Source organism: Crocuta crocuta, unplaced genomic scaffold (assembly GCF_008692635.1).
Source record: "Crocuta crocuta isolate KB4526 unplaced genomic scaffold, BGI_CrCroc_1.0 scaffold81, whole genome shotgun sequence".
NCBI classification, from domain to species: Eukaryota; Metazoa; Chordata; class Mammalia; order Carnivora; family Hyaenidae; genus Crocuta; species Crocuta crocuta.
In genome coordinates this window covers 4,204,561-4,231,292 of record NW_027527808.1, presented here as the reverse complement: position 1 = coordinate 4,231,292, position 26,732 = coordinate 4,204,561, and positions in this window count along the sequence as shown.

Sequence of the window (26,732 nt, the reverse complement as noted above, 5' to 3'; positions counted from 1 at the left end):
TATTTACTAATGTTTATTTACACAAAATGCATGCCATACAATACTAATTGTATTGTTCTACTATTGCAATTAGAATATTGAAATTATATGTTGAATATGGTTACAATTATATTTTTTAAGTCACATGGAGTAAAAAAATGAAGAAATTGCTCTAAAAAGTCTTTAAGTGATAAATGGTTTTCTTTTTCTTTTTTTTTTCACAACTAACTTTTAAATAACTTCTGTCAAGCTTTTCCTCAATCTCTCTTTATTCACCTTTTCATAGAATTAACGAAGGTAAATGTTTCTCTCTTGGTTTCTGAATAAATATCTTCCCTGGTTTTATTCTGGTTTACTTTTTTTTTTAAGTTTATTTATTTATTTGAGAGAGAGAACATGATCAGGGGAGACAGAGAGAGAGGGGAAGGGAGAGAGAGAATTCCAAGCAGGCTCCGTACTTACAGCACTGAACCCAGTATGTGGCTCGAACTCACAAACCATGAAATCATGACCTGAGCTGAAATCAAAAGTCAGACACTTAACCAACTGAGCCACCCAGGTGCCCCTTTTCTGGTTTACTTTTACCCTCTATTCCACTTCCTAATTTAGGTATACAATCTAAAAATGGAACTTCCAAATCTAAAGGTTTCAACTATATCTCTAAAAGAGAGATTTCAACTCTATTTTAAGTTCTACTATATATTTTCTTTTTTCCCCAACTTTGCTGAGATATACAGTTGACCCCTGAATAATACAGGGGCTAAGGTACCCTACAACCCAACTCTGTGCAACCAAAAATACACATATAAATTTGACTCCCCAAAAACCTAATTACTAATAGCTTACTATTGACCAGATGGCTGAATAATGTTCTGTCATGTATAATATGTACCACATTTCCTTTATTTTTTCATCCACAGATGAACACTTAGTTTCTGTATCTCGGCTATTATGAATAATGCTGTAATGAGAATGGGGTATAGATACCTCTTTGTGATTCTGTTTTCATTTTTTTAAATACTCAGAGGTGATGTGGCTGAATCCCATGGTAATTTTATTTTTAATTTTTTGAGGAACCACCATAGTATTTTCCATAGTGGCTGAACCAATTTACATTCCCAGTAACAGTGCAAGAGAGTTCTTTTTTCTCCACATCCTCTCTAACACTTATCTTTTGTCTTTCTGATGATAGTCATTCTAGCAAGTATGAGGTAATATCTTGTATCACCTTTTGATTTGCATTTCCTTGTAGACTACTGAAACTGAGCACCTTTCTATGTACCTTTTGGCCTTTTGTATGTCTTCTTTAAAAAACTGCCCATTTTTTTACTTGTGCCTGGGTTTTGCTACTGAGTTATTAAAAGTTCACACTACCCGAAGCAATCTGCAGATTTAATGTAAGCCCTATCAAAATCCCAATGCATTTTTCACAAAAACAGAATAGTCTTAAAACTTGTATAGAACTACAAAAAACCTTGAATAACCAAAGCAATCTTAAGAAAAAAGAACAAAACTTGAGGCATCATACTCCCTGATTTCAAAGTATATTATAAAGGTATAGTAATCAAAACAGTACATGGAATTGACACAAAAACAGAGAACAAAATAGAGACTCCAGAAATAAACACATGCATATATGATCAATTAATTTATAACAAAGGAATCAAGAATATACAATGGAGAAAAGACAGTCTCCAGTAAATTCACCTGAAACTAACATTATATGTTATTTCTATCACAAAATACACACAAAAGATCATCAGCAAAAGTAATCTCAGTCCCATATTCTGAAACATCCTAAATTGTGCTTTACCATGGACTTAAAATTTAACCTTCCTCAAAACATTTATGGACTTTCAACTTGGAAGTTTTCAAGAATCATCTCAACCTCAAAATCGACCTTCAAGGTTGAAAAATACCTAATGGTGTCTGATGGGCAGGTAGGTTTACAAATCACTTCACTTGTATATTTTACGTCAATCTCCTCTTGTCAGCTCTAATTAATTTTATTAGTATACATATCTACAATGGAAACCTGAATCATCTTTTTACTCCATCTTCAGAAAAGTGTATGGTTGGGTCAAATACAATGACATTGAATGAGTGAAAGTAATAAGAAAAAATATGTGCCTTTATTTATTTATTTATTTTTGAAAAAGAGACGGAGAATGCAGGGGATGGGTAAATAAAGGAGAGAGAGCATCCCAAGAAGGCTCTGCACTCACCAACCATGACTGAGCCAGGGGCTCAAACTCACCAACCATGAGATCATTACCTGAGCCAAAATCAAGAGCCAGATGCTTAACCAACTGAGCCAACAAGGTGCCCCAAAAAGATGTCTCCATAATAATAAGGTCTAATTTTTGTCTATACCTTTCACAATGTATCCTTTTTTAAATTGACTCCCCATTACTGTAAATCTCATATAACAATATGGTATGTGGAAGCCTCCCACTCAGGAAGTCTCTTACTTGACAAGGCTTTCATGACTGCTTTCACAAGGCCTAACATGTAAAATTAATACTTGATGTGGCACGCTCTGATGTAGTTACTATAGATCACCAGGACTAATATGGTCCCAATCAAGATCCTAAAGCAAAATCCAAGCTAGTTATATAATCTTCTTTTGACCTTATAAGAATTTATCTTTCTTAAGGGATATCTGTAATCATGGTAGTTAACAGGTCAGGGTTTAGAGAATGTGAACCATAGCTATATAAGTTTCTATGTTACTAATGAAATAACTACCAAGAGTATCCCAGCCCCACTAAGACTGAGTCTTTTTATATGACCTTGACCTGGCCAAGAGTGTTTCAGGAATTACCCCCTATTATACAATATCACGAACAGGAATTGACATTCTCATAATTTTCAAATAATGTCTATCAACACATAAAATCCTGTGTGCATATATGATTTCCATTCCTTAAGAAATATAACAGAGTTTGAAAATAATAATAAATGATTAACTAAAATAATAAAATATTGTTACTGTTCTATGAAGTGAGATTTAAAAGATGAGTATCATCTTTTCATTCTGTAAAATAAAAGCTACCTAAAAGCTAAAACTGTGAGGAAAACCTGAACTATATAAATGTGAATTTATTTACCACATCACTAAATAATGTAATGCAAACTTCACTTTCAAAATACCTGTTGAATCGTACATATTTCTTAATCTCCACAGAAGCCAGTCTAACATATCATCATTTTATCTGGACTAACTAGTCCTCACTCTCCATTCTTCCTTTAGTCTAGTCCACATTCCAAATACATAGTGTTTTAAAACTAAACTTGGGTCCAGATCAAGACAGACATATGTATATGTATGTGTATATGTATATTCTATATACTATATACTATAACTTCCCTGAGACACCAATTAAAATTATTATAAATAACTGTGCAAAGAACAAATGTGCAAGTAATCCTACAATAAAGAAAACAGAATGAAAATCACCAATGGAGGAGGGATTTCAACTAATTCTAGTGAAGCAGAGTTAACAGTCATCACCTAGAATTCTGGTAGGCAATCAGCCCACCTAGCAGATGCCCAAGGAGACTACAAATTCAATGAAAAAGTCTAACAAAAGTTAAGAGTGAGGAATGGAAGTGAAAAAAAGGTATTATTTTAAAGCTTAAACAGAAAAGAGGCAATGACCCCAATACTCTCCTAGACTCTAGAGAAAAATGAAATCCACTAGGCAACTAAATCACTGCTAAAACAACTGAAATTTATCTTCTAAAAATANCAGTTTTAAAACCCTAGAGTAAAATATTCTGAATTCTTGCACTTAATAGCCTTATTAAAATAGCCCGTTTGTTCCAGAGTGAGGCAGTCTGTTGAAAATTCTATCCACAAACACATAAACTATAATCATCCTCTGTATCACCTTATATTAAGTATGAATGCATGAGCAGGAATTAATAGATATTTAAGGAAAGTCTGTATTCTGGCAAAAATGATCACAACAAGCAAAAAAAATGACTGGGGGAAGTGTACCTATTTCAACAAACAAAAATTTGAAGAAAATTATTTAGTAAACTCCATGCTATGAGAAATACATTTAGAGACCAAGAAGAATTTCTTGAAAAACAAAAAAATTCAATTATCTAAATAAAAAGAAACTAATTACAAAATTATTATAAAATAAAGATAAAGAAATCTCTTTAATATAAGCATAGATATCACTTATCACATAATATCACATTATATATATCATATCATATCATTTATCATATAATCATATATATGTCATGAATATAATAGATGCATGACATATATATCAAGGGAATTGTCTTTACTTGAGAGAGATCATCTGGCTAATGGGAGTTTAAGAAAAAAATAAGAGTGAGAGAATAATAGAATAATTTACGAAACATGATGAGAGGCATTCATAATCAAAATAAAGACTCTATAAATTATTAAGCAGGGTGAATAAAAATAAATAACCCACACACTGAAATTACATATAACAATAAAAAGAAGATTCCTAAAAGATTTGAAAGGGAAAAAAAATATTGCCTACAAATTAACTTTTTAAGGCTGCAAACAAATGTCTCTCATCAAAGCCAGCTACTAGAAAGGGGAAAAATGCCTTAAAAAATCAGAGAGAAAATAACAGAAAACCTTTAGCTACCAGATTAGTGATTAAAAGTGAGAAGAGAATAAAGATTTTTCAAGCCACAAAGACCCTTTTAATTTACATCATACACATACCTTCTTGTAGTATTAAAGATGTACTTCAGTAAAATGAAGGGCAATAAAAAAAAAAGACCACTGAGGATCTCATATACAAAATCCAAGAGGAAAATTCCTTATGGCCATTAGTGTGCAGGCATATATCACATTTTTTTTTCAATATTGGGCAAGAGAAAAGAAGACTCCAGGAGAAATTGCTAGAAAATGTTTTATCTACATCTATATGACTTAGAAAATATTACATGAATTGAGAAACTGAAAGAATATAGGCAGAATAATAAAGGCAGAATCATAGCAAATACTCTTAGAGTGTTTACTATGTGCCAGACATTATTCTAGGCATTTTATATATATTAACCCAATAAATCATCACAATAATTCTACAAAGGATATGTGTTAATATTACTATTTACAGATCACAAAAGTAAATTCATACAGCTAGGATGTGACTAAGCTTTGGTTTCAAATCAGATAGTCTGACTCCAGGAGAAATGAAGGAAAATTCAAAAGAATAAATAAAAACAAAATAAACACAAATTATAAAAAGCATAAAGAAAAGAACACATTCATAGTATACTACTTGACTCTGCATCAAACAATATTTACATAGTCATAGATAGTATCTAGGCATCATTAACTTTTAACTTTATAACTGCGTAGAGGGACATATCCCCACTCCTAATGTTTCCATAGAGGAATATGAATTCTCTTTCGACTTCTTAAGTGTGAAAAATAAGAGAGAAACACTCCTAGATTCTCTTCTTTTTTTCACCCCTCTCCTCCTCTCCGTTTTAGAGAAGCTACATCATGGTTGTCTCTCCTCATGTGGTTTGCTTATATACAGTCTCTATCCCTTTAGGGAAGGTCTGTAGTTGTTCTGTTCGGTCTCTTCTGAGTTAATTAGCTTTGATCTTCTATTTCCTAGTTCAGTTTTTATTAGCAGTAAAGAAGACATTTAAGTCTCTTCCTACTCCTCTCCCCACCCTCTCCTTCTCTCCTCTCCCTCTCCGCCCCTCTCATTTATTTTCAATAAATGATGCTGGGAAAACTGGACAGTTACATGTAAAAGAATGAAACTGGTCTTCCAGTTTCCACAAAACTAAACTCCAAATTGATTAAAGATCTAAATGTGAGACTTATAACATAAAAATCGTAGAAGAGAGCATAAGCAGTAAGTTCTTGGACATTGGCAATAGCAACATTTTTCTAGGTATGTCTCCTAAGGCAAGGGAAACAAGAGCAAATATAAACTATTGGAACTATATCAAAATAAAAGGCCTTTGCACAGTAAAAACAAACAAACCAACAAAAAACATCAACCAAACAAAAATACAACCTACTGAATGGGAGAAGATGATTGCAAGTGATATATACAATAAGGGGCTAATATCCAATATATATAAGGAACTTACACAACTCCACACCAAAAAAAAAAAAAAAAAAAAAACCCAAAAAACCCAATTAAAAAATGGGCAGAGGACTTGAATAGAATTTCTCCAAAGAAGACATCCAGATGGCCAACAGAGACTTAAAAGATGCTCAACTTCACTAATCATCAGGGCAATGCAAACCAATGCTACAATGAGATATCACCTCACACCTGTTAGAATGACTAAAATCAAATAAACAAAAAGCAACAAGTGTTGGGAAAGATGTGGAAAAAAGGAATCCTTGTGCACTATTGGTGGGAATGTAAACTGATATAGCCACTGTGGAAAACAATTTGGAGGTGTATAAAAAATTAAAAATAGACATACCATATGATCCAACAATTCTACTATTGGGTATTTACCAAAGGAAAGCATTAACTTGAAAATATATATGTACCCCTATGTTTACTGCAGACTGAGAAACACAAACTTGTATTTGTCCACTCTCAAATGGACTCTAAATAAATGAATAAACAAACAAAAAGCAGAATCTGAACTGCAACTACAGAGGGCAAACTCAACTTTAAGGAGGGAAGGGAGTGGGGAAAATGGGTGAAGGGGAGAGGTTATAGAATGAGTAACTCACAAGAATAAAAAACAGAGCATAAGGAAAACAGTCAATCATATTGTAATAGCAATTTAATGAGAAAAATGGTAGCTTTATTTGTGGTAAACACAGTATGATGTATAAACTTGTCAAATCTCTAAGTTGTATACCTGGAACCTATGTATCATTATGTGTCAACTATACTCAAAGAGAAAAAAAAATGTAGCTATCTAATGGAAAGAAAATCTAAACATGTTCCTATTCCTTAAAAGTATGATAATAAAAGATAAGAAAAAAGTACAATATAAAAGTACAAATTTGAGATGTGTAAGAGAAGTGAGAAAATATAGGTGCAGGAAAGGATAGAGTTGCTAATGTTTTTGTATTAGAAAGTGGGAAGTCAAGAGACATTGTTTATAGTTAATGCCGTACAAATGTATAGCTATATTTTAACCAATTTTACTGTTTTCTGATCTTTTAATAGCCCCACTTTTAGAGTCACTTTGTACATCCAAACTCTGAGTCTCCCAAAGTTCCTGAATCAGCCTGAATCCAGGCCATCCCTGGGACTGACATAACTGCAATCTGCTTAGGTCCACCAAGTTACCACTCAATCTTCCACTTTCCGGCTTTCCAAATATTGCTGTTCATCTCTTCCCTCGGGTTCTCTTTCCCTTTACAGACTTATGCCTTTATGAAAAGTCATGTTACTGTTATTTTCATGGCATCTCAAGGAGAATGGAAGTAAACAAGGACATTTGATCTGCCATGTTTAATTTGAAGTCCTGCCATTAGTTTCGAGATTGTCTGAATTTGCAGCTTAGAAGTTGTCTCTGCCAGAAAATGTAATTATACCCTTTCCTTAATTCCATTCCTATCTAACTTTGATTAACTAATTCATCATATCAGGCACTGGTTTATCAAAACTCTAACTCCTGGGGCACCTGAGTGGCTCAGTTGGTTAAGCATCTGACTTCAGCTCAGGTCATGATCTTGTGGCTCATGGGTTCAAGCCCCACATCAGGCTCTGTGCTGACAACCTGCTTCAGATTTTGTGTCTCCCTCTCTCTCGGCTCCTCTCCTGCCTGTACTCTGTCTCTCTCAAATATGAATAAACATTAAAAAATAAAAATAAAATTCTAACTCCTTTGCTCTTTTATTCTTAGCATCTACCCAATATTTCCTTTTTGCTACACCCAAGTGGTAGAAGTAATATAAACAAATGAATAAATAAATAATACAACTAGCTGAATAGTGTTATAATTTTATCATCAAGAACATCAGTACACAGCTTAACAACAAGTATAATTGGTCTTTTTGATAATTTTTCTCTTCCCATTTCCAAAAATAGTATTTCAAACTTCGGCTAATATCATCTAGCTTCAGACTATGCTTTCTCTCTTCACTTTCTTAGCCAACTTAGCTAAAACTTATTTTCACGCAGAAAATAAGCAGGAAAAGGATATGAACTCAAAACTAAACACTTAAAGCTACTTTTGTTAGATTTACCTCCTAATACTTGTTCTTATTCTATTAACAATGAAGTACATACTTTTCAGTCCTGATGTTATTTCACCAGTCAGCCACACTTGACAAAGATCCACCTTCTTTATTTCTTGAAAAACACTCTCATCTTTCCAAAGTGAAACTCCATTTTAGATCTCTTCCCTTCACCATCTTGAAATTCTAACCTATCAGTCTCCCTTTCTCTTGTGGATCAATAAATGTTGAAACATCTATGGATTTCTTTTCCTAGGATCCCTACATTGTTAATCATCCATGCACTCCCACCATAATCTCATACATTTCCTAGATTTAACAAGAACTCAGTCTCCGTAAAAGTGCTCAAAAATTCTAGACCCGTATACACAGCTGTGCTATTTCTCTAATAGCATTTTACCTCCAGACTCCCGTTGTCTCTCCCTACACTCTTAATCTTATTGGTTACTCTGAATTGTTACTGGCCTCCACAACATATTTTCTACAAAGCTTCTAAAGGAACAATTCAAATCTGTTCATGTCACTCCTGTTCTTAAAAACCCCAGCGGCTTCTGTGCCTTCATTAAAGTCCAAAATCCTAAAATGGTTTGCAAAGTCCTTCCTGATTCAGCTGCTAGTGTTATGTCCAGACTTATGCTTTGCGACCATTGTTTGGGTACTCTCTTTGGTAGTCATCTGATATTTCTCTCAGATATCAAACTAACTCTCAATCTTTCAAACATCATGTGGTAGATGCTATGAGGTGTTGCCCAGATCCCATTCCAGAAAAAAGGTTTTATTAGTTTAGCTTCTGGAATTTTCACCAGCAAATCTATCTCAAGTGTCAGCCCTCTTTAGGGATTGCATCAACTGAAAAGAACCACCTCAGCCAAAGCCATGTCCCATTTGGGGTAGGGTGGGAAGAGTAGCCTATATCCAATTATTCATTTACAAGGAGGTAGAAAAAAACTTGACTTTCCAGGCCCAACTCAGGAGAGCTCTGAAGAATCTTTGTACTTCAGAGCCCCCAAGAGGGTTGAATAAGGCTTTGTTAGGTTGCATCATAGCTTGACTTATCCTTCTGCTTGTTCTAGTTTTTGTCTCTTCCTTTTCAATGGGTATTAATGCCAAAAGCACTTCCTAGTAACCTGCTGCGGGCAGAGTCCATCTCTCAGGGAAACAACTTGTCACATCTGGTGTCACCCCTACTCAGAGCATTATATTTCACTTTCATTTTTATTTTCCTTACTGACTTCTCACTGTGGGTGTCATTTTTCCATGGAGACATTCCCTGAGTTCTAGGATAGGAGTAAACTACCTTATGTTGGGACATTCTAACACTCTGTGCTTCCCCACTCATAATAGCCTCAATACATTGACTTATATTAATTCTGCATTCTCAACTGGCTTTAAACTCCAACTCACCCCACTCACCATGCTGGTCTTCCTCAGTTGTTTATTTTGTAGTTCATGCTGCCACCTGCTTCCAGGCCTGTTGCATAACGGTTCTTCCCAACTCATGCCATTTAGCTAACCTTCACTCATCTTTCATGTCTTTGCTTAAAAGGTGTCATTCCAGAATTTTCTCCATTCAAATTACATTCACTTATTCCTAAATATTAATGGCATGCTTTTATTCTCTATGCATTCAAGAATTCAGAAATTATATATGCTTTTCTTCCCATATTATCCTGAAGTCATAACATTGTGCATTATACTCTGAAGATGCTGAACAAATGATTAACTTGAGTTTTTTCCATGACCATCTATAGATATATATTGCTTTACTGTGGGATATAAGCTGAGAACAAGTGGTCCTTTTCAGAATCCTATCCCTTCCTCCTTCCAACCCCTTTATACTCAGGAACACACAGTTTCTATACTGATAAATTAAAAAACGGAGGTTAAGGAGAGGTGAGGGTTAGGGGCAAAGGGAAATGCTTACTGCCACTTCTCAGAGAGATCATCCGTTCAGGTTTCTCATGTAACTGACACAGGCAGTGAGCCTTTCACTATGACAAGATGGTGGGGATGGTAAAAAAGCATTTCCTGCCATTCTTGAGGTAATCTCTACTTTATACAGTAAAGCTAATTATCTCACAGTTATTTCTTACCTTAGTTGAGCTTAGCTGGATAAAAATAACTGTCACATTTCTAACTTATTACACTTGATATTAGTAGAATTCTTCAATTTAATAGTATATGGAGTTTCTTTTATGAAACTTCTTCAATTAGTAAGTGAGAGAAGCCTGAACTTCCCCACAATTTCCAGAATTTGGTGGTATAATTTGGGATTTTATAACTGGTATAACAACTTCAATTTGTTTACATTATATATTTTCCTTTGATATATATATATATCCTTTGTATATTTCTTTTGAAATATAGATTATATATTTTTACAAAAAAAAAAGAATACTTTTAGTTCTGTTTTTCAACTACATTTAATCACATTTACACACTTATGCATTGAGGATATCTGGATATAGATGCTTAATTCAATATTTTTTAACATGAAAATTGTATGCCAGGGTCTAAATTATATACTTTCAATTAATGTTTGATTGATTGTGTTATAGTTCGTATTTACTTACTGCAACTTGATTGAGAGATAATTATATTTTTCTGCCCCAGTGATGTTGGGCTTGGCTATGTGGCTTACTATGGCCAGTGAAATGTTAGGAGAACTCTGAAGATTCAACATGTGAGTTGTGCTTCAAACCTGGATCTTAGAGTAAAGGGTCATTTATATTTATGTTCATATTCATATATATAAATACACAAAGAAAGTGTGTGTATGTGCACATGCATAAATATAACCTACAACATATATATTACATATGCATAGGCACATGCATAAATATGCTCACTTTTAAATGCCATGGAACAAAATACATTGGAACAAAAAAAACATAAACAGTGCCTATTACTGTTAGGTAACTGTCTCCCTTTTTTGTCAGAGTCTGTAAGCTGTGATCTTCTTTTTAAGTGTAGAACTATCCCATTCACAGACTTAGAGAAGCACTAGACAGGCTTTTACAGAATAGAGCAGGGCCATCCATCCTACATGGGATACAGTGTTCTTTTGTGGGCAACATCTTTCTCAGTTAAGCTGTTCAACTATAGAAGCAATGGTATTCAGTGGAGAGCATTCTAGAGTCCTTTTGCCAGTCCCTTGATTGGCTGCTGTTGCCTTTTCCCGAATTATGTTTTATAAAAAGAAGGGAATGGGGGGGTGGAGACTGAAATCTTTAGAATGACTATTCCCAGGTATTGTTCTTTCAGTTTGCCCAGAGTATTAAAATTGCATCAAAATATCATCAACAGGGTCATTTTTATTTTTTGTTAGCATTCCTCTATACAGCTACAGTTTTGATAATAATTTTTAGGTAAGGAAAAGATAAAATCAGTTTCAAATTCTGTTTTCTATGGCAGTATTGAACATCCCCCTCAGTAGAAAAAATTTTATATTAGATGTGTTCTTAAATTAACGAGACATTCCCCAATGAGAAGTTTCTTACTGGTTGTATTTCCTCTCCTTGAATCTCTATTTAATCTGAGACAATGTTCTGTGCCCCCCAAATTCTGCCCTCTCTTGCTGAGAGAGCTATTTTTCTCTCCATATTCTTACAAGAAATTAATTTATCAGAAATTAAATTCTAGTCTCAAATATGCATTCCCCTTATTCATTAAAGCTCCTCTACTAAAAATAGAAACACTTATGCAGGTTTTTACATTGGACTAATACCAAAGACTACAGGAAAGCTGAATTAACATTTTTCCTTTAAATGATCAAATACTTAGTCAGGGCCCCCTAAAGCCCTAGTCTCTACAGACAGAAGTAGACCCATATAAAAATGTATTCTCTTCACCCAGAGAAATCCCAAGGAGTGGTCAGTTCATTCTTTTTTATTTAATTATATATAGATAAGAAAATCTGCCAAGATTACATAAACAATATTTAATAGTAATAAAAGCTACAGTATTCAGTATATACACCATGTGACCACGCATTTAAAAACAGTTATCAACCCTTCTCATATTCTTTCCATCCTTTACAGATGAGGAAACCTTTGTTCTGTATGGTTGAGGTAAAATACTCAAGGTCTCTACAACACTGCATGGCAGATGTGATATTCTAAATTAGGTCTCTCTGGACAGAAAAATCACATGGGAAACAGAAGAATGGGTCACAGTCTTGGTTCTGTCACCACCTAGCTTTGTGACCACTGGCAATTCTAACAACTCTGAACTTCAGTTTAATCATCTAGAAATTGCAGGGATTAAAATAATATCTAAAGTCTACTTAAGTTTCAAAAATCTGTGGTTTTTCAATGAGACCTGTACAAGAATCACCACTGGAATATGTGCAGAAGTTTATCTATTGCTTTATATTTTTTAAGTATACTCGTTGCTTATTAAATTTACTGAACTATTTAAATATGCTAACTTAATCAGCTCATAATATTAAGGATACTCACTAAATGTACCTGGCATCACTCTTTCTCAGAGTACATTATTATGATACTCATTCTTCAATCTTCTCTAAGTTTGCTGCTATATGAAACTCTTTCCACTTAGGAATAATTTCTTGAACACTAATTTTAGGGACTAACCTTTAAAATCCTTTTAAAGCTCTTAACATAAACATGACTTAAAACTTTTGAGTATATTTCCCAGGGTGATATAAAGGGTTAAAATGTTGAAACATTCACACTCTACTTCTTCTTACAGTGGGTGAAAAAAATAGAAGGTCAAATGCTCTAGAGTTAAAAACCACATTTAGTGGCTTTTTAAACACAAATAAATTTCTTTAATATGATGAAGCCATGAACATGTCATTTTCATGCAAGGGGAAGTTATCTCCAAATCAAACATAATGTTTACTAAATGTACATAATTATCTGTATATATTTTTGATGAATAGAAATAAATATACCTCTTCTTTCCATTTATTTTTTTAAGTCATTGACTAACCAATTTCAAATAATTTGCTACTATCCTGCTGCTGATTGCCAGTAGATTCAAAAGATTGGTACACACACTATCATACTGCAGGATGTGATGGAATGGAAAGTTCTTCATTATTTCCAAGTAAGTGATTGCAGTGATAGCCTCTTAAAAATTGTGTAATTGAAATACTAGCCATATATTGCTTCAAGCAGCATGCTTTCAAATGAATGAAATAAAAATCCTTTTAAAACAGAAAACTGTATTTCCTGATCTCTTCCCTTCCAGTCATCTCACATGATTGTGATTATTATAATTTAGCAATTATAGAACTTTTAAAATGGATTGTGCTTAAGCTAAGAACTATTATTACCACCTATTCTGAATTAAGAATTAAGCAGAAAGATTTTATCAGTGAGGCCTCTCAGCCACTCTACCTTCTGTTAATCTGAACGCTAGAAGATGAAAAGGTCAGGCCCAACAACTATACATACTGAAAAGCTGTTTAACACAGCAAGAGACACTATTATAGGCTGGATACCAAGATTGCAGCGGGAAAATGTTGAGCCACTGGCAGTTGTAGAAGTGAACCTTTCCAGATTTAATTAAAACTATACATGACCATACTATGGACAATGAATCAGACACCATGACAATTACCACAGGCTTTTTGTACTTGGATGACAAAGGAAAGCTATCATTCAGAAAATGATATTAAATTCAGAAGATAATGCTGTAGAGCATGTTTTTACTGAATAAAAACTGAATGCCTTTTTGCCATTTGTTGAATGCCTTTTGCCAGGATGGGAATAGATGGTAGTTTAAGCATATTTTTACATTCAAGTGCGTATTTTCTAAATATTTTTATTGCATTTAACAGTGGATGTATATATTCTGAAGCATTTGATAATAACGAAATTTTAATGTACATCTAACAACTTCTTTCTCTAGGCCTTTACAATGAGAAAGGCTTTTAAGTTACTATTTATAATACTTATGGAAGTACTTTTTAACAGACTATTTCTAAATAATCACCAATGGCTGTGCGGTTACAATTAATTTTGAGTCTCAAAGTGAAGTAAAGTGTATTTCTCTATAATACATATTTTCAGAAATTATAAGTGATAGTAAGAACAGCTTTTAAATTCATTCCTCTGATAAGCTACTCTGTTCCTATTTTCCAATAATTTTAATATTTTAACTTGTAAGAGGTGAGAGAAAAACACAATTAAAATAAAATCTGTATCTGCCTAATCCCATTTCAGTTATTTCAACTGATTTAAAATATAAAATAAGATAAACTTATTTCACAGAAGATTCAAAGATCAACAGTATACTGACTTTAGTATTATTACTGGTTACAATAAAAATTACTTATGTTTTACAGTTAAGCAATGTTATGAATAAAGTTTTATTAGAATTATTTTTAATACATGAAAATGTGGAAGAGGAAATTGTGCAAGTTTATGCATATGCAGACAAATTATTTTCTTTTAAACCAATCATGATCTGTGACAAAAATATAAGCAACCACAATTCTGTAATACAAGAAGTGAGGATAGTAAATAAATGTGCACATAAGAACTCTAAAATATTCATTGATTTAGGTACCTTTTCTTTTTTTTTTCTTTTTCTAGTTCTGTTTTTCAATTTTACAACTGTAACCACAGTGTCATTTCACAACATACTTTATATAAATAGCTGAACTATCTGGTAACAAAAATAATGATAGACATACGCCACTGAACCAATAAAGAATAATATGGGTGTATTAAATTGTTTGGGCTGCCATAAGGAAGTACCACAAACTAGGTAGCGTAAACGACAGAAATTTAATGTCTCACAGTTCTGGAGGTTAGAAGTTTGAAATTGAGGTTTTGACAGCAATGATTCCTTCAGAGGGCTGTGAGGGAAGGTTTGTTTCAGGCCTCTCTCACTGGCTTGTAGATGTCCATCTTCATGTTCACATAGTATGTATGTGTGTCTGTCTCCAAATTTTTTCCTTTCTATAAAGATACTACTCATATTGGACTAAGGCCCACCCTAATGACCTCATTCTAACCTGAATACCTCTAGAAAGACCCAGTCTCCAAATGAGGTCACATTCTGAGATACTGAGAATTAGGACTTCAACATGAATTTTGAAGGGACACAATTCAATCCATAATTAACAGGTTCAGGATTTAACTGGAAATCTGGGATTTCTTTAAGTAGATGGTTATGTCCACATTAATCTTCTCCTGGATCAAAAATGATAGAACAGTAACTAGCATCTATATAGTTCTGCTGATGGCCTTTTCCTTTACTCTCTTACATCTCATTTAGAATATTATGTAATGAATTCCTTACATGTCATCTGTTTTATAATTGTTTTTTTCGTACCAATATACCTCAATATTAGGCATGTGCTCTCAAACATCAGGAAATGCTTAATGTTCAAAATGTAAATAATATCAATAATGAAACACAAATGGTTACTATCTCAGGGAATTTTAGAACCAAAAACCTTTTCAAATAACCAGGAAACGTCTTTTTTGGACACATTCACCACAAGAAAACTACAAAGTCAGGAACTATATATTTACTTTTATTGTTTTATTATTAATGTTTTTTCATTTATTTTTGAGAAACAGAGAGCATGAGTGGGGGAGGGACAGAAAGAGAGGGAGGGAGGAGACACAGAATCTGGAGCAGGCTCCAGACTCTGAGCCGTCAGCACAGAGCACAACATGCAACTCAAACTTATGAACAACAAGATCATGACCTGAGCTGAAGTAGGGACGCTTAACTGACTGACCCACCTGGGTATTCCAACCATATATTTACTTTTAAAAAGTTAACACATAACAACACAAACTTTTTTCAGAACTTTGATAAAAATTTGCATAAAGTAGAATGGTACAAATGTTATTTACATGCTATTAAAATTCTTCTGAATTTCATGTGAATTATATCCCTAGTTTTGAAAACCTTCCATTTATCTACCACCATTTATGCTTTATATCAGTAGACAAGTCACTATTTAAAGCAACATTTGAAAATTGTATAGCATAGTCATAAGATGTCAGAATCTATAAACAAACACATATGTTCAATTTCTAACACCATCACCTAATTCCTGGATGACCTGGGATAGTAACTTAGTTTCTCTGAGCTTCAGTTTCAGCTTGTGCCTACTTAAGTAATGACATATTTTAAAGTATTTAGAAGAGTGTTTGGTCCATTGTAAGAATGCAGTGTGTCAACTCATTTACTCTTGAGATAAACTTGATTTTTTTTAATCTTGTTAGACTATAATTTTGTTTCTCCTTTCAATTTTATGGAGAGCACACACAATTGTAGCACGGTTATATGAAGTAAAACTCTTCTACATGAATATAATTTTTGAGATGGCCTTGAGAACATATTTTCTGACAATAACAAAAAACAGCAGAAAATGATAAGAATTAGATGCCTGTAGGGAGAAGTTTCCTTTTTTAATGTTCTAAAGGAAAGCAGTTATAAGAAAGAAAAGAAACTGCTTTATTAAGGCTTACGTGTCAACAATATGTGATATGAAACAAGGTCAAGTTTACTCCTAAAGAAAAAACATAGGCAATAAATTCTGTGGTTTATTGGAAAGATAAGAACCTTGCCAGAAAGAGGTTGTGTACCTTGAATGTAAGTATCACTTGTTTTATTTTAAGCTCATCTATTGTACCTGATATAAATGTCAAAGACATGACATGAATGCAAAGACTTTAAAAGCTCTAGTAACTTAAGATCAGAGCTGGATAGGATTAGAGAGCTGAGCTGGATCAAGCTTTCAATGCTCAATGACGCTTATAGTAGAAATGATATTTAGATATAGAATTTAGAGGGCTTATCTTAGAATAGAGAGTTAAAGTCAGCTAGTCAAATTAATATTAAATTAGTAGTAAGTAATTCTAACAGGACGGCAAATGATATTTCTACCTTGAATTGAGAACATAAATCAAATCAAATACAAAACAAATTCATCTCATTTCCCTTAGACAAAGCATGAGAGACCAGCTAAATGCTTTTTATTTTGATTGTACTTTCTTCTGACTTCTCAAATCATGACAGTAGCATACTCTTTGAATAATGAAAATAAGGTCTTCCTGTTGCTGTCAATGTTGCCATTTTCATTTCTCTAGCATTTGTCAGTTTGTTGATGAAAGCACTCAGATTTTTATGTTTCTGTATCACAAACACAAATATGATGGGTAAAGACTTCACAGGTAGTTGCACACAATAAACTTTTTAAAAAAACTATTGCACTGTGTGTTGGCTAACTAAAGTCTAAATTAACAAAAAAAAAAAAAAAGAAAAGAAAAGAAAAAAGAAAATGCCTTAGTCTTGCAGATTAGTATATAGGTCAATAAGGCCTCTTGATTATATGCTGAATGCTTCAGCAAAACAAAATGAAAGGTAAACTGGTTGCATAAAAGTTAACATGCAGGAATCCAACAAATGTTTTTGAATGTATAAAATTACTGTGTATATATGGTATATGCTGAGTTGCAATATCTATTATCTTATCGATCACCATGTTAATTTGAATGAACATATTACCTTAGACGATCTGCATTGATTAATAATCTGTCATACATTATTTCAATTTATTTCATTACTTATGTGCTATTGGTTGACATTTCAATCTAGAACTAAGTTGTTTTAATAAATATGGAAGCTAGTTCTTTTTAAATTTTGTTTAATGTTTTATTTATTTCTGAGAGAGAAAGAGAGAGAGAGACAGCATGAGGAGGGGAGGGCCAGAGAGAGAGGGAGACACAGAATCAGAAGCTGGCTCCAGAGCTAGCTGACAGCACAGAGCCTGACACAGGGTTTTGAACGACTAACAGTGAGATCATGACCTGGGCCGAAGTCAAGAGGCTCAGCTGACTGAGCCACCCAGGTACCCCTGGAAGCTAGTTTTGATGGCTGACTTTTTTCATCCTCCTTTTTTAGTATTTCTCACTGGGGACTATTAAATTAAAATTGACCAACTGACAGATCATTTGCCTAATGCAGAATTTTGTGGGCACTCATATCTGTCCTAATAATCTATGAAAAGATACACTGCTTCATACCTGCAGAGAGTTACCTTGACATTTCTGGATAGCTACCGTCCCTCAGCTTTCTAAAAGGTTGGATTCGACAGTCAACTTCCATTTTTACCTGGCTATCATATGTGACATTGTATAGAGATCACCCTTCCTACTCTCACAACTTCTGACTAAGCCTTCTGGTCGTCAGCATACACACATCAATCTCAATCCAGGATATAAACTGTGAGGGGTAAATCCCTTATTAAAACAACAGTATCAGTATTAACAAGAAATTGTAGGTGAGTTCTGTATGGAAAAAAAAAAAGCGGTAGAAGTCATAGTCCATTTTGGCTGGTAACACTTTTAAAGTCACTAATCTGAAAAGAAACTAAATTCATGGTCTTTAAGAAAAGGTTCCTAGTCAATCGTTTATCCTTGACTTTGATCCTACACAGTCTTCCCTTACTTCCTCTTTCTTATGGAATCCTACTTAGAAGAAAATTCAATTTGATGTCCCTCATGTACGATCATTACTAATTTCCCTCATTGTATTTTCTCACTTCACCCAATTAAGCAACCCCAGCACATGTCTCTGTAACCATCCTCCACCCAAAGGAACACATGGTGATTAACCTCATAAATTCCTTTTCGCTTCCATGAGAATGGGATCCAAGTCATAATAATGTTTATTGTTATAACTAATATTTTAACCTATTCTTAAAATATCTTTGAAGTAGTTATGCTTCCTTCCCCACTCTCCGTCATTGCACCCTTTGATTGGTTACAAAAGTGAAGAATACAGAACTTTGAAATTATCACTCACTCTTTACTCACTCCTACGTTGATATTTAGTAAATCCAGTTTGATGCACAGAAAAAAAGTTTCTAAACTGTAAAACTCTTTTAAATGGACTTTAATATAGACTTAAGTCAAAACTAGAGTATTACATGAAATTTGATAGTAATTAGACTGAATTACAGAAAAAAAATTCCATGATTGTAAATTTAAATCCTGTGCATTGAAGAAAATATGTATTCCTTTTCTTTGTATTCTATATATGGACATATATAACATACATATTTCTTGTTATTGTATTGTATAGAAAACTTTCATCCTTCATTTTATACTGCAAGTACTTTCCAATGCCATTTAAAACTTCCATAAAATCTCCCTTGATCGCAATGCCTCTTGATGGCTATGGATTCCTGTAGCTGCCTGCTGAAAATGGCTCTGTAGTTATCTCGTGGTAGAACCCAGAAGCTCTTCTCTTCTGCACTAACAATGGCTTTCAGGAACTTAGTGACAGAGCTTTGAGGGATTTGTTTCTCTCTGGTGTCTCTAGCCACATGAAGCAGTACCTGATTCTCTTGGTATGATTTCCCAGTGTCACCATTCACTGCATCCTCTCTAGCCAATTCCTTCTAGTGACAAGTGCTGTGCTATGAATCCCTTTCAAATCCCCTAAGAGCATACCCAAGAAACCTTTTGCATAATGATACAAAATTATATATTCTTACTTCCTCTGTTTCCCTTTGTTTTCTTTTTAATTTTTTTAATGTTTGTTTGTTTGTTTATTTATTTATTGAGAGACAGACACAAAAGTGTGAGTTTGGGAGGGTCAGAGAGAGAGAGGGGGATACAGAATCTGAAGCAGGCTCCAGGCTCTGAGCTGTCAGCACAGAGCCCGACACAGGGCTCAAATCCACGAACCAGGAGATCATAACCCCAGCTCTGAGCCAGCTGTCAGCACAGAGCCTGACGTGGGGCTCGAACTCATTAACTGTGAGATCATAACCTGAGCTGAAGTCAGGCCACCCAGGCGCCCCCCTGTTTCCATTTGCCCTGTTTAAATAACATCATTTGTTCAATAATACTATTTTTAGCTCATGGTGAAATTTCCTATCCTTTTAAGTGTGTGTCTTCCCAACTCTTTCACTGTAGAGCCAACAATGATCTCATGGAGATCTCTAGGCTAAGATTTTACATAGATTTGGCAATAAGCCCACATTTAGCTTCCCCTGAACTCTCTACTTCCTATCTTCCTGATGAAGTACTATGTACAAATAGAATTCAAAATATATCCATGATTTTCTCATAGTTCTCCAAACTAGATATGAAACTAATGCCTAAAATTCCTGGTTTTACAACTAGCTTATCTTGCAAACAAACAAACAAAAAAAAAATGGTACCCTAGAAAAATCAGCACTTTTATGACAGTTTCATAAATTCCTTGGAGTAGCACTGCCATGGGTCTTTTTAAGTGATCTTGCACTGAAAAAATGTAGGGATTTACAAGCACTCTGCTCTTAATAATCGAGAGAACAAGCAAATTGAATGAATAAGTAGACACAAAGGAGAGGCATAAATACACATCAAATTTTGCACATTGCTGGTGAAAGCTGTCAAGCATTTATGATGCATTTTAATTAAGTGTAGAAAAATGGACTTATGAAAAAGTTTAAACTCAACAAGAGCAGAGATATCCATGTGTTTGGTTCACTGATGTGTTCTGAACACCTAGATGAATACCTGGAACACAACAGGAATAACCAATAAATATTTGTTAAATGAACGAATAGTGATTTTAAGAATTCAGTTAACTAGAATCATTCAAAGAATCATGGCAACTGTTCTTTCCAACCCCTCCTCACCTGTTTTTTGGTCACTTGAAGTATGGTGTAGGTCCTCTTTGTTTAAAGGGGAACATAAAAGTGGCCTTTTTTATATGGCCAAATAGGATCAATAGTCATCCACAAACTTCTATAGAGTAATCCCTATATCATCTAAGCATTAATTTTTCTCTATACATAGTCTACTTTTGCATGAAATATCCTTAAAAGGATATATGTAGAAAATAATGGAAAAACAAATTGTATCCATTTTCCAAAATAATTTCTAGCCTTAAGATACTACCATATAGAATAAAAAGTCCATTGACCCCCTCCAAATATGCTGTTCATTATTTCCAATTAGACTTTTATGACCTAGATACATTCTTAGAAATTGCTGTCACATTTTATATTAATACTAAAGAAACAATTACATGCAGAGCCCCCAAACCAGTAATTTTTTCATACCATTACTATAGAATTATTACTTAAATACATCAGATTCACTGTTTATAAATGCTATGAATTGTCTTGACATTCTTATACAATATTCACATATGATAGTTGTCTATTAGAATCTTGGGAATAATCACTTTCCTAGTGACTTAAGGCAAGCAAAAACTGGTTTAAATTATTTTACTATTAGTGTTCTTTCATGAAGAAGAAAACATTAATTTATTTGTGAAAGATGGAATCAATTTCTTTTCCTTCTGTGTAAGTTTCTTATATTTCCATTCACACTGAAAATTATTACAGCAGAGTTTTATTAAATAAAACTGAATCTTGTGTAATTTTTGCATACCTAAATCACAGTGACTCACTAAGATTTGCCCTCAACAACAACAGCAACAAACAAATAAAAATGACAAGAAAACTTACAAGTTTCAACTAGGAAAAACTTAACTGCTTAAAAGAGATAAAAACGAACTAGAATACAGCTTTTCTTTTTTGTAAGATGCTGTGAAATAATATAAAATCCAAGACTTGCAATGGAAATAGGATTTTGAACTTATGTCTATTCAATCAAAAGGATACGATAAAGACATTTTCAGTCATACAAAGACACAGACTCCTGCATGCTTCTGTTTCTCAATCCACATCTGTTTCATTTTCCTCCCAGGGACTTGCTTTTTCTCTCAGGCTTTTATTTTCTGCTTCCACATTAAGTGTCACTTGCAAGACACTTGATACTTCATAACAGTAATTCTGGTTTTACCTCATCATTTATAGATCCAATTACCAACACCAGCTCAATATATCACTGTGTCTCTTAGTTCAAATTCCTATAGTGTAAGAAACTATTTGACTCAACCTAAATCAGGTTTCTGCCTTTAGTTCCATCAACTATCAGCTTAGATACAGGGGCACCTGGTATCAACTTGCCCATCTGAGCTATGGGAAATAGGAGACCAGAGGGTGAATATCATTTTAGAAGAAGGTGGAACAAAGATATATACCTAACCAAGGACAATTTGATGTGGCATCGTGGCATCTTGGATATTTAAAAAAAAAGCATTGACTTTGGAATTAGAGATGTCTGTATATGTTTAGTAATGTATTTCTAATGTCTCTGATTACTAATGATCAATGATAAAAACATCTAACTCCAGGCACTGCTGTGAAGAATTATATGATAACACATATGATGTCTCTAAAACAAAAATAGTGATAGCTTGCTTTCCATACATCAACCAACTAATCAATTTTTAAGCCCAAAGAAGAAGTGTTTGTTCTTGTATAAATTATTTAAGTGGTTAAGAACATCAGGTTTTGGGGTACCTGGGTGGCTCAGTCAGCTAAGCATTCAACTCTTGATTTCTGTTCAGGTCATTATCTCAAGGTCATAAGATTGAGCTCCCCATCAGGCTCCATGTGGGAAGAGCGCTCTCTCTTCCTCTACCCCTTCCCTTCCCACATAGATGCATCTGCACACACTTTCTCTCTCAAAATAAAATAAAATAAGATGGAATCACCAAGCAGCTAATTATTAAAATTATTTTTAAAAAAGAACATCAGGTTTTGGGTGTAGATGCTATGTTCTTAGAGGGAAAATATATTGGAATCACACTTACCGTCATGTCATTGCTACTGAACACACTCCCAATTCACAAAAGCATTTTCATTATTGATCTAGAGATTCAAGAGCTTCAGAATTGGGACAGATATATAAGTGATAGATAGAGAGATGGATAGGTAAATGACGGATATTTTTACATATCTCTTCTAGAGCTTTCAAAGCCTTCTCTAACCCATTCCACTTAGTTGACTTGTTTTCTCACTGAGAACCAATGTTTCCGCCACCCTTTGGTTCCCTTAACACACACACACACACACACACACACACACACACATTCAACTCATATGTACATACTCTTGATATTCTACAAATCCAGAATGGGCATTTTCTTTAATTACTCAAACTTTATCCAGGCTGCCACCATAATTCATATTTAAAATGTTTAAAGAAATCTTCAAATTTTGCTAAACTCTACTCACCTCACTGTTTTCTGAACTTCTGTATTGAATTACTATGTGATTTATTAAGTTAATTGTCTCCTTTCTCTATCTACTTTTTATACATTACTTTTGTCTTCTCAACTATAAGATTAGGAAGACAGCTACATATTGCACCTAATTTGTATACCACAGACCCCCTAGTTTAAGGTAAGGTGCACCACAGGTATAGTATTCAATAAAATTCCTACTTATTATTTACTCTATACTTTTTAAATTTGAAACAAAATTTTTAATAAGCAACACTTGATATGGTGCTGACAGTAATAATATATGTATATGTGTACAATTCACCTTACAATACATACATATATATATATACACATATATAAATAATCTTGTGGTTATACACACACACACATCTTACAATGCAAAGTAAATATCATGGCATCACTTTTGTAATAACTAGACAACCTAGAAATAAGTATATAATGTTGATTCCCAGTGTGTCATAACTACTGAAATGTAATTTTGATAAAGGCTTCCTCAACAATTAATATCCCAAAATAGTTGATAGATTTTTTTTACATGTTATAACAAGCAAACTACTATGTTTAGTTCATCTTACAAAGGTCATACAAAGTATTCAGAGATAATGATTCATAGAGTTTACTTAATTAAAAACTACTTTCTAAAGGCTATAAATAATCATAATACTTTAACAAATAGAAATGAATCTGCTAACATTGTAACCACAAGAAGTAACTTGAATAACAGCTCATTACCCTATAAGTCAGAATAGTAATTGCAAGAATTTGAGTGTCCTGTATGCACAACAGTGTAGCATCACTTCAAATGAATTACACTATTTTCTCTTAAGAATTTGTAATAATGTTCAATAATAAATAATAACCTGTAGGGCAAGTATAAATGGAGGTGGAATGTAGAGCAGTATTTTACCAGAAACTCAACTCCACAGGCGAAATTGATCTATGCTGATTGCTTCTGCCAGTACAATTTGCTTCTGCGATAATAGCATAAACTCCAACCCTACTCTCCCAACCTGCCAACCTCAATTGACTTCTGTTTACACTGCTTATTATTAGACACTAAAAAGAGAAACTCTATATTCAACCAACACTTCAATCTATAGTACAAGCACCTTCCCAAACCAAAGCAATCTGCTGAGATAAAAACATTACTATTTCATGTATTTAAAGTCATTGTGTAACAGGTAAGAGATTAGTGTAGTAGCACTTAAATCTTTTTGTAATTATATGTATATTAGGTGGTACAACCCATAAGACTGAACATTCACACCTCACAGGAAAATTTGTGTATGTGTGCATGTGTGTGTGTGTGATCTGCGATATATAAGATAACTTGACTTCTAAAGCTCACATCTCCCATTTCACTATTTAATCATTTATTTTCATTTTTATTTATTTTTGAGAGGGAGAGCGAGCGAGCGCATATGCATGCTTGGAGGAGGGGCACAGGAAGAGGAAGACAGAATCTTAAGTGGTCTCCATGCCCGGGGTGGGGTCAGACACAGAGTTCCATTGCAGAACTGTGAGGTTGTCACCTAAGCCAAAATCAAGAGTAGGCTGCTTAACTGACTGAGCCACCCAGGGGCCCTACCACTTTTTAAACATTTAAAGTGATCCTATTCAGGGGCGCCTGGATGGCTCAGTCAGTTAAGTGTCCAACTTTGGCTCAGGTCATGATCTCGCGGTTCATGGGTTTGAGCCCTGCCTCGGGCTCTGTGCTGACAGCTAGCTCAGAGCCCCTGGAGCCTGTTTTAGAGCCCCTGGAGCCTGTTTCAGATTCTGTGTCTGACTCTCTCCTAGTCATGCTATCTCTCTCTCTCTGAAATAAATAAAATATTGAAAAAATAAAGTGATCCTATTCACGACTAAAACTGGATACAGAAAAACAGAGAAGAATATTCAAGAGGAGAGAACACTCCCAAGCTGATGTCCCAGCTAGCAACTTTTTTTATCAAAGTGTATTACAGTTTAACTTTATTTTTTAAAAAATTTCCCCCTACCTATCACTGTCAGGTCTCTTCATATATTTTAAATGCAGACACCATCTTATTACTATAACCACAATAGGTTTTAACATTGGCATATTTATTTAGAAATCACCCATTATGTGATTGAATGCTAAATGAATGACATGCCCTCAACAATGGAGATCCTCTATATCCACTATGTGTGGACAGTAAACTGTATGCTGCTATAATAACCACCCCCAAGCTTCAGTGGTTTAACAGAATGAGTATTATTTTCCAACATGGAGCAATCCAATATGGGTGTTCCTGATTGCAGGTGGGATGTGAGTCTTTAGTTTCATACTTGTTCAGGGACCCAGGGTGATGCAAAATTGTAGGATGTCCATTTCTGTTACAACATTCTTCAAAATTTTTTTCCCTTAGTAAGCTGTAAGTTTAGTACAATCTCTTCAACTCTTTATGAGTCTCTCATGAAGCTCTCTGTGATGTGGCTTTTGATGTTCTGTTTTTCTTTTTTCCTTTGGCTCCTATCTTGTGATTCTCCTCAGATTCATTGTACAGGCCACACTGATGTTTTTCCAGCCCTGAATAGTCAATACTCTCTCTCATACTTTCTGCAATTTCTTCTTTGCTTCTAGCTGACATGCTTAAAGGAATAAAACATTTAAAGTGATGGAATATGTCTTATATACCCCACTTTTCCCTAGGACACAGCATATGACTAGCCAACAAGAGCTATCAGCATAGACATATCCAATAAATGAATGAGGAAAATTATTTTGTACTGTACCCTGACATACATAAGTCTCAGACTGATTAGAGTTAATAATAAAAATAGAAAACACAGAAGAAATAGAAGATACAACGTTTTCAACTTAATTATAAGTTAAAATGGAAAAGGCATATCACTAAAGAAAAACACAAAGGAAATGAAAAATAGAATAGTTTACATTAACATTTAATACTAAATGTCCCTTTATAAAGTTACACATAAAACTAATAAGTAGAAGGCAAATGGAGAACATTTTTGGAACAAATTTCTCGGACAAACCATATTTTTAATGTACACAAAGGTTTTACAAGGCATTAAAAACAAACCCATTAGAAAAAAAATGGACATTTTCATTTAAAAAATCATTACAAATTGAAAAAAACCTTTTTTTTAAAGTTGCATCCTCTCTGGTAACAGAAATATATACTAAAATAACTATATAAGCTTTTGTCCATTAAACAGGCAAAAAAGGGAGGAAAGAAGATAATGATAGTAGAAGTATAGTGAGATACCACTTCACACATTCTGTGTTGGATTCAAAATTACCAAAACTTTCTAGAAAGAGATATCTCATATGCATTAATAGGCTTAAAAAATATATTTTCTTAGGGGTGCTTGGGTGACTCAGTACATTAACCATCCGACTTTGGATCAGATCATGACCTCGTAGTTCATGAGTTTGAGCCCTGCAAGTGGCTCTCTGCTGAGCTCAGAGCCTGGAATCTGCTTCGGATTCTGTGTC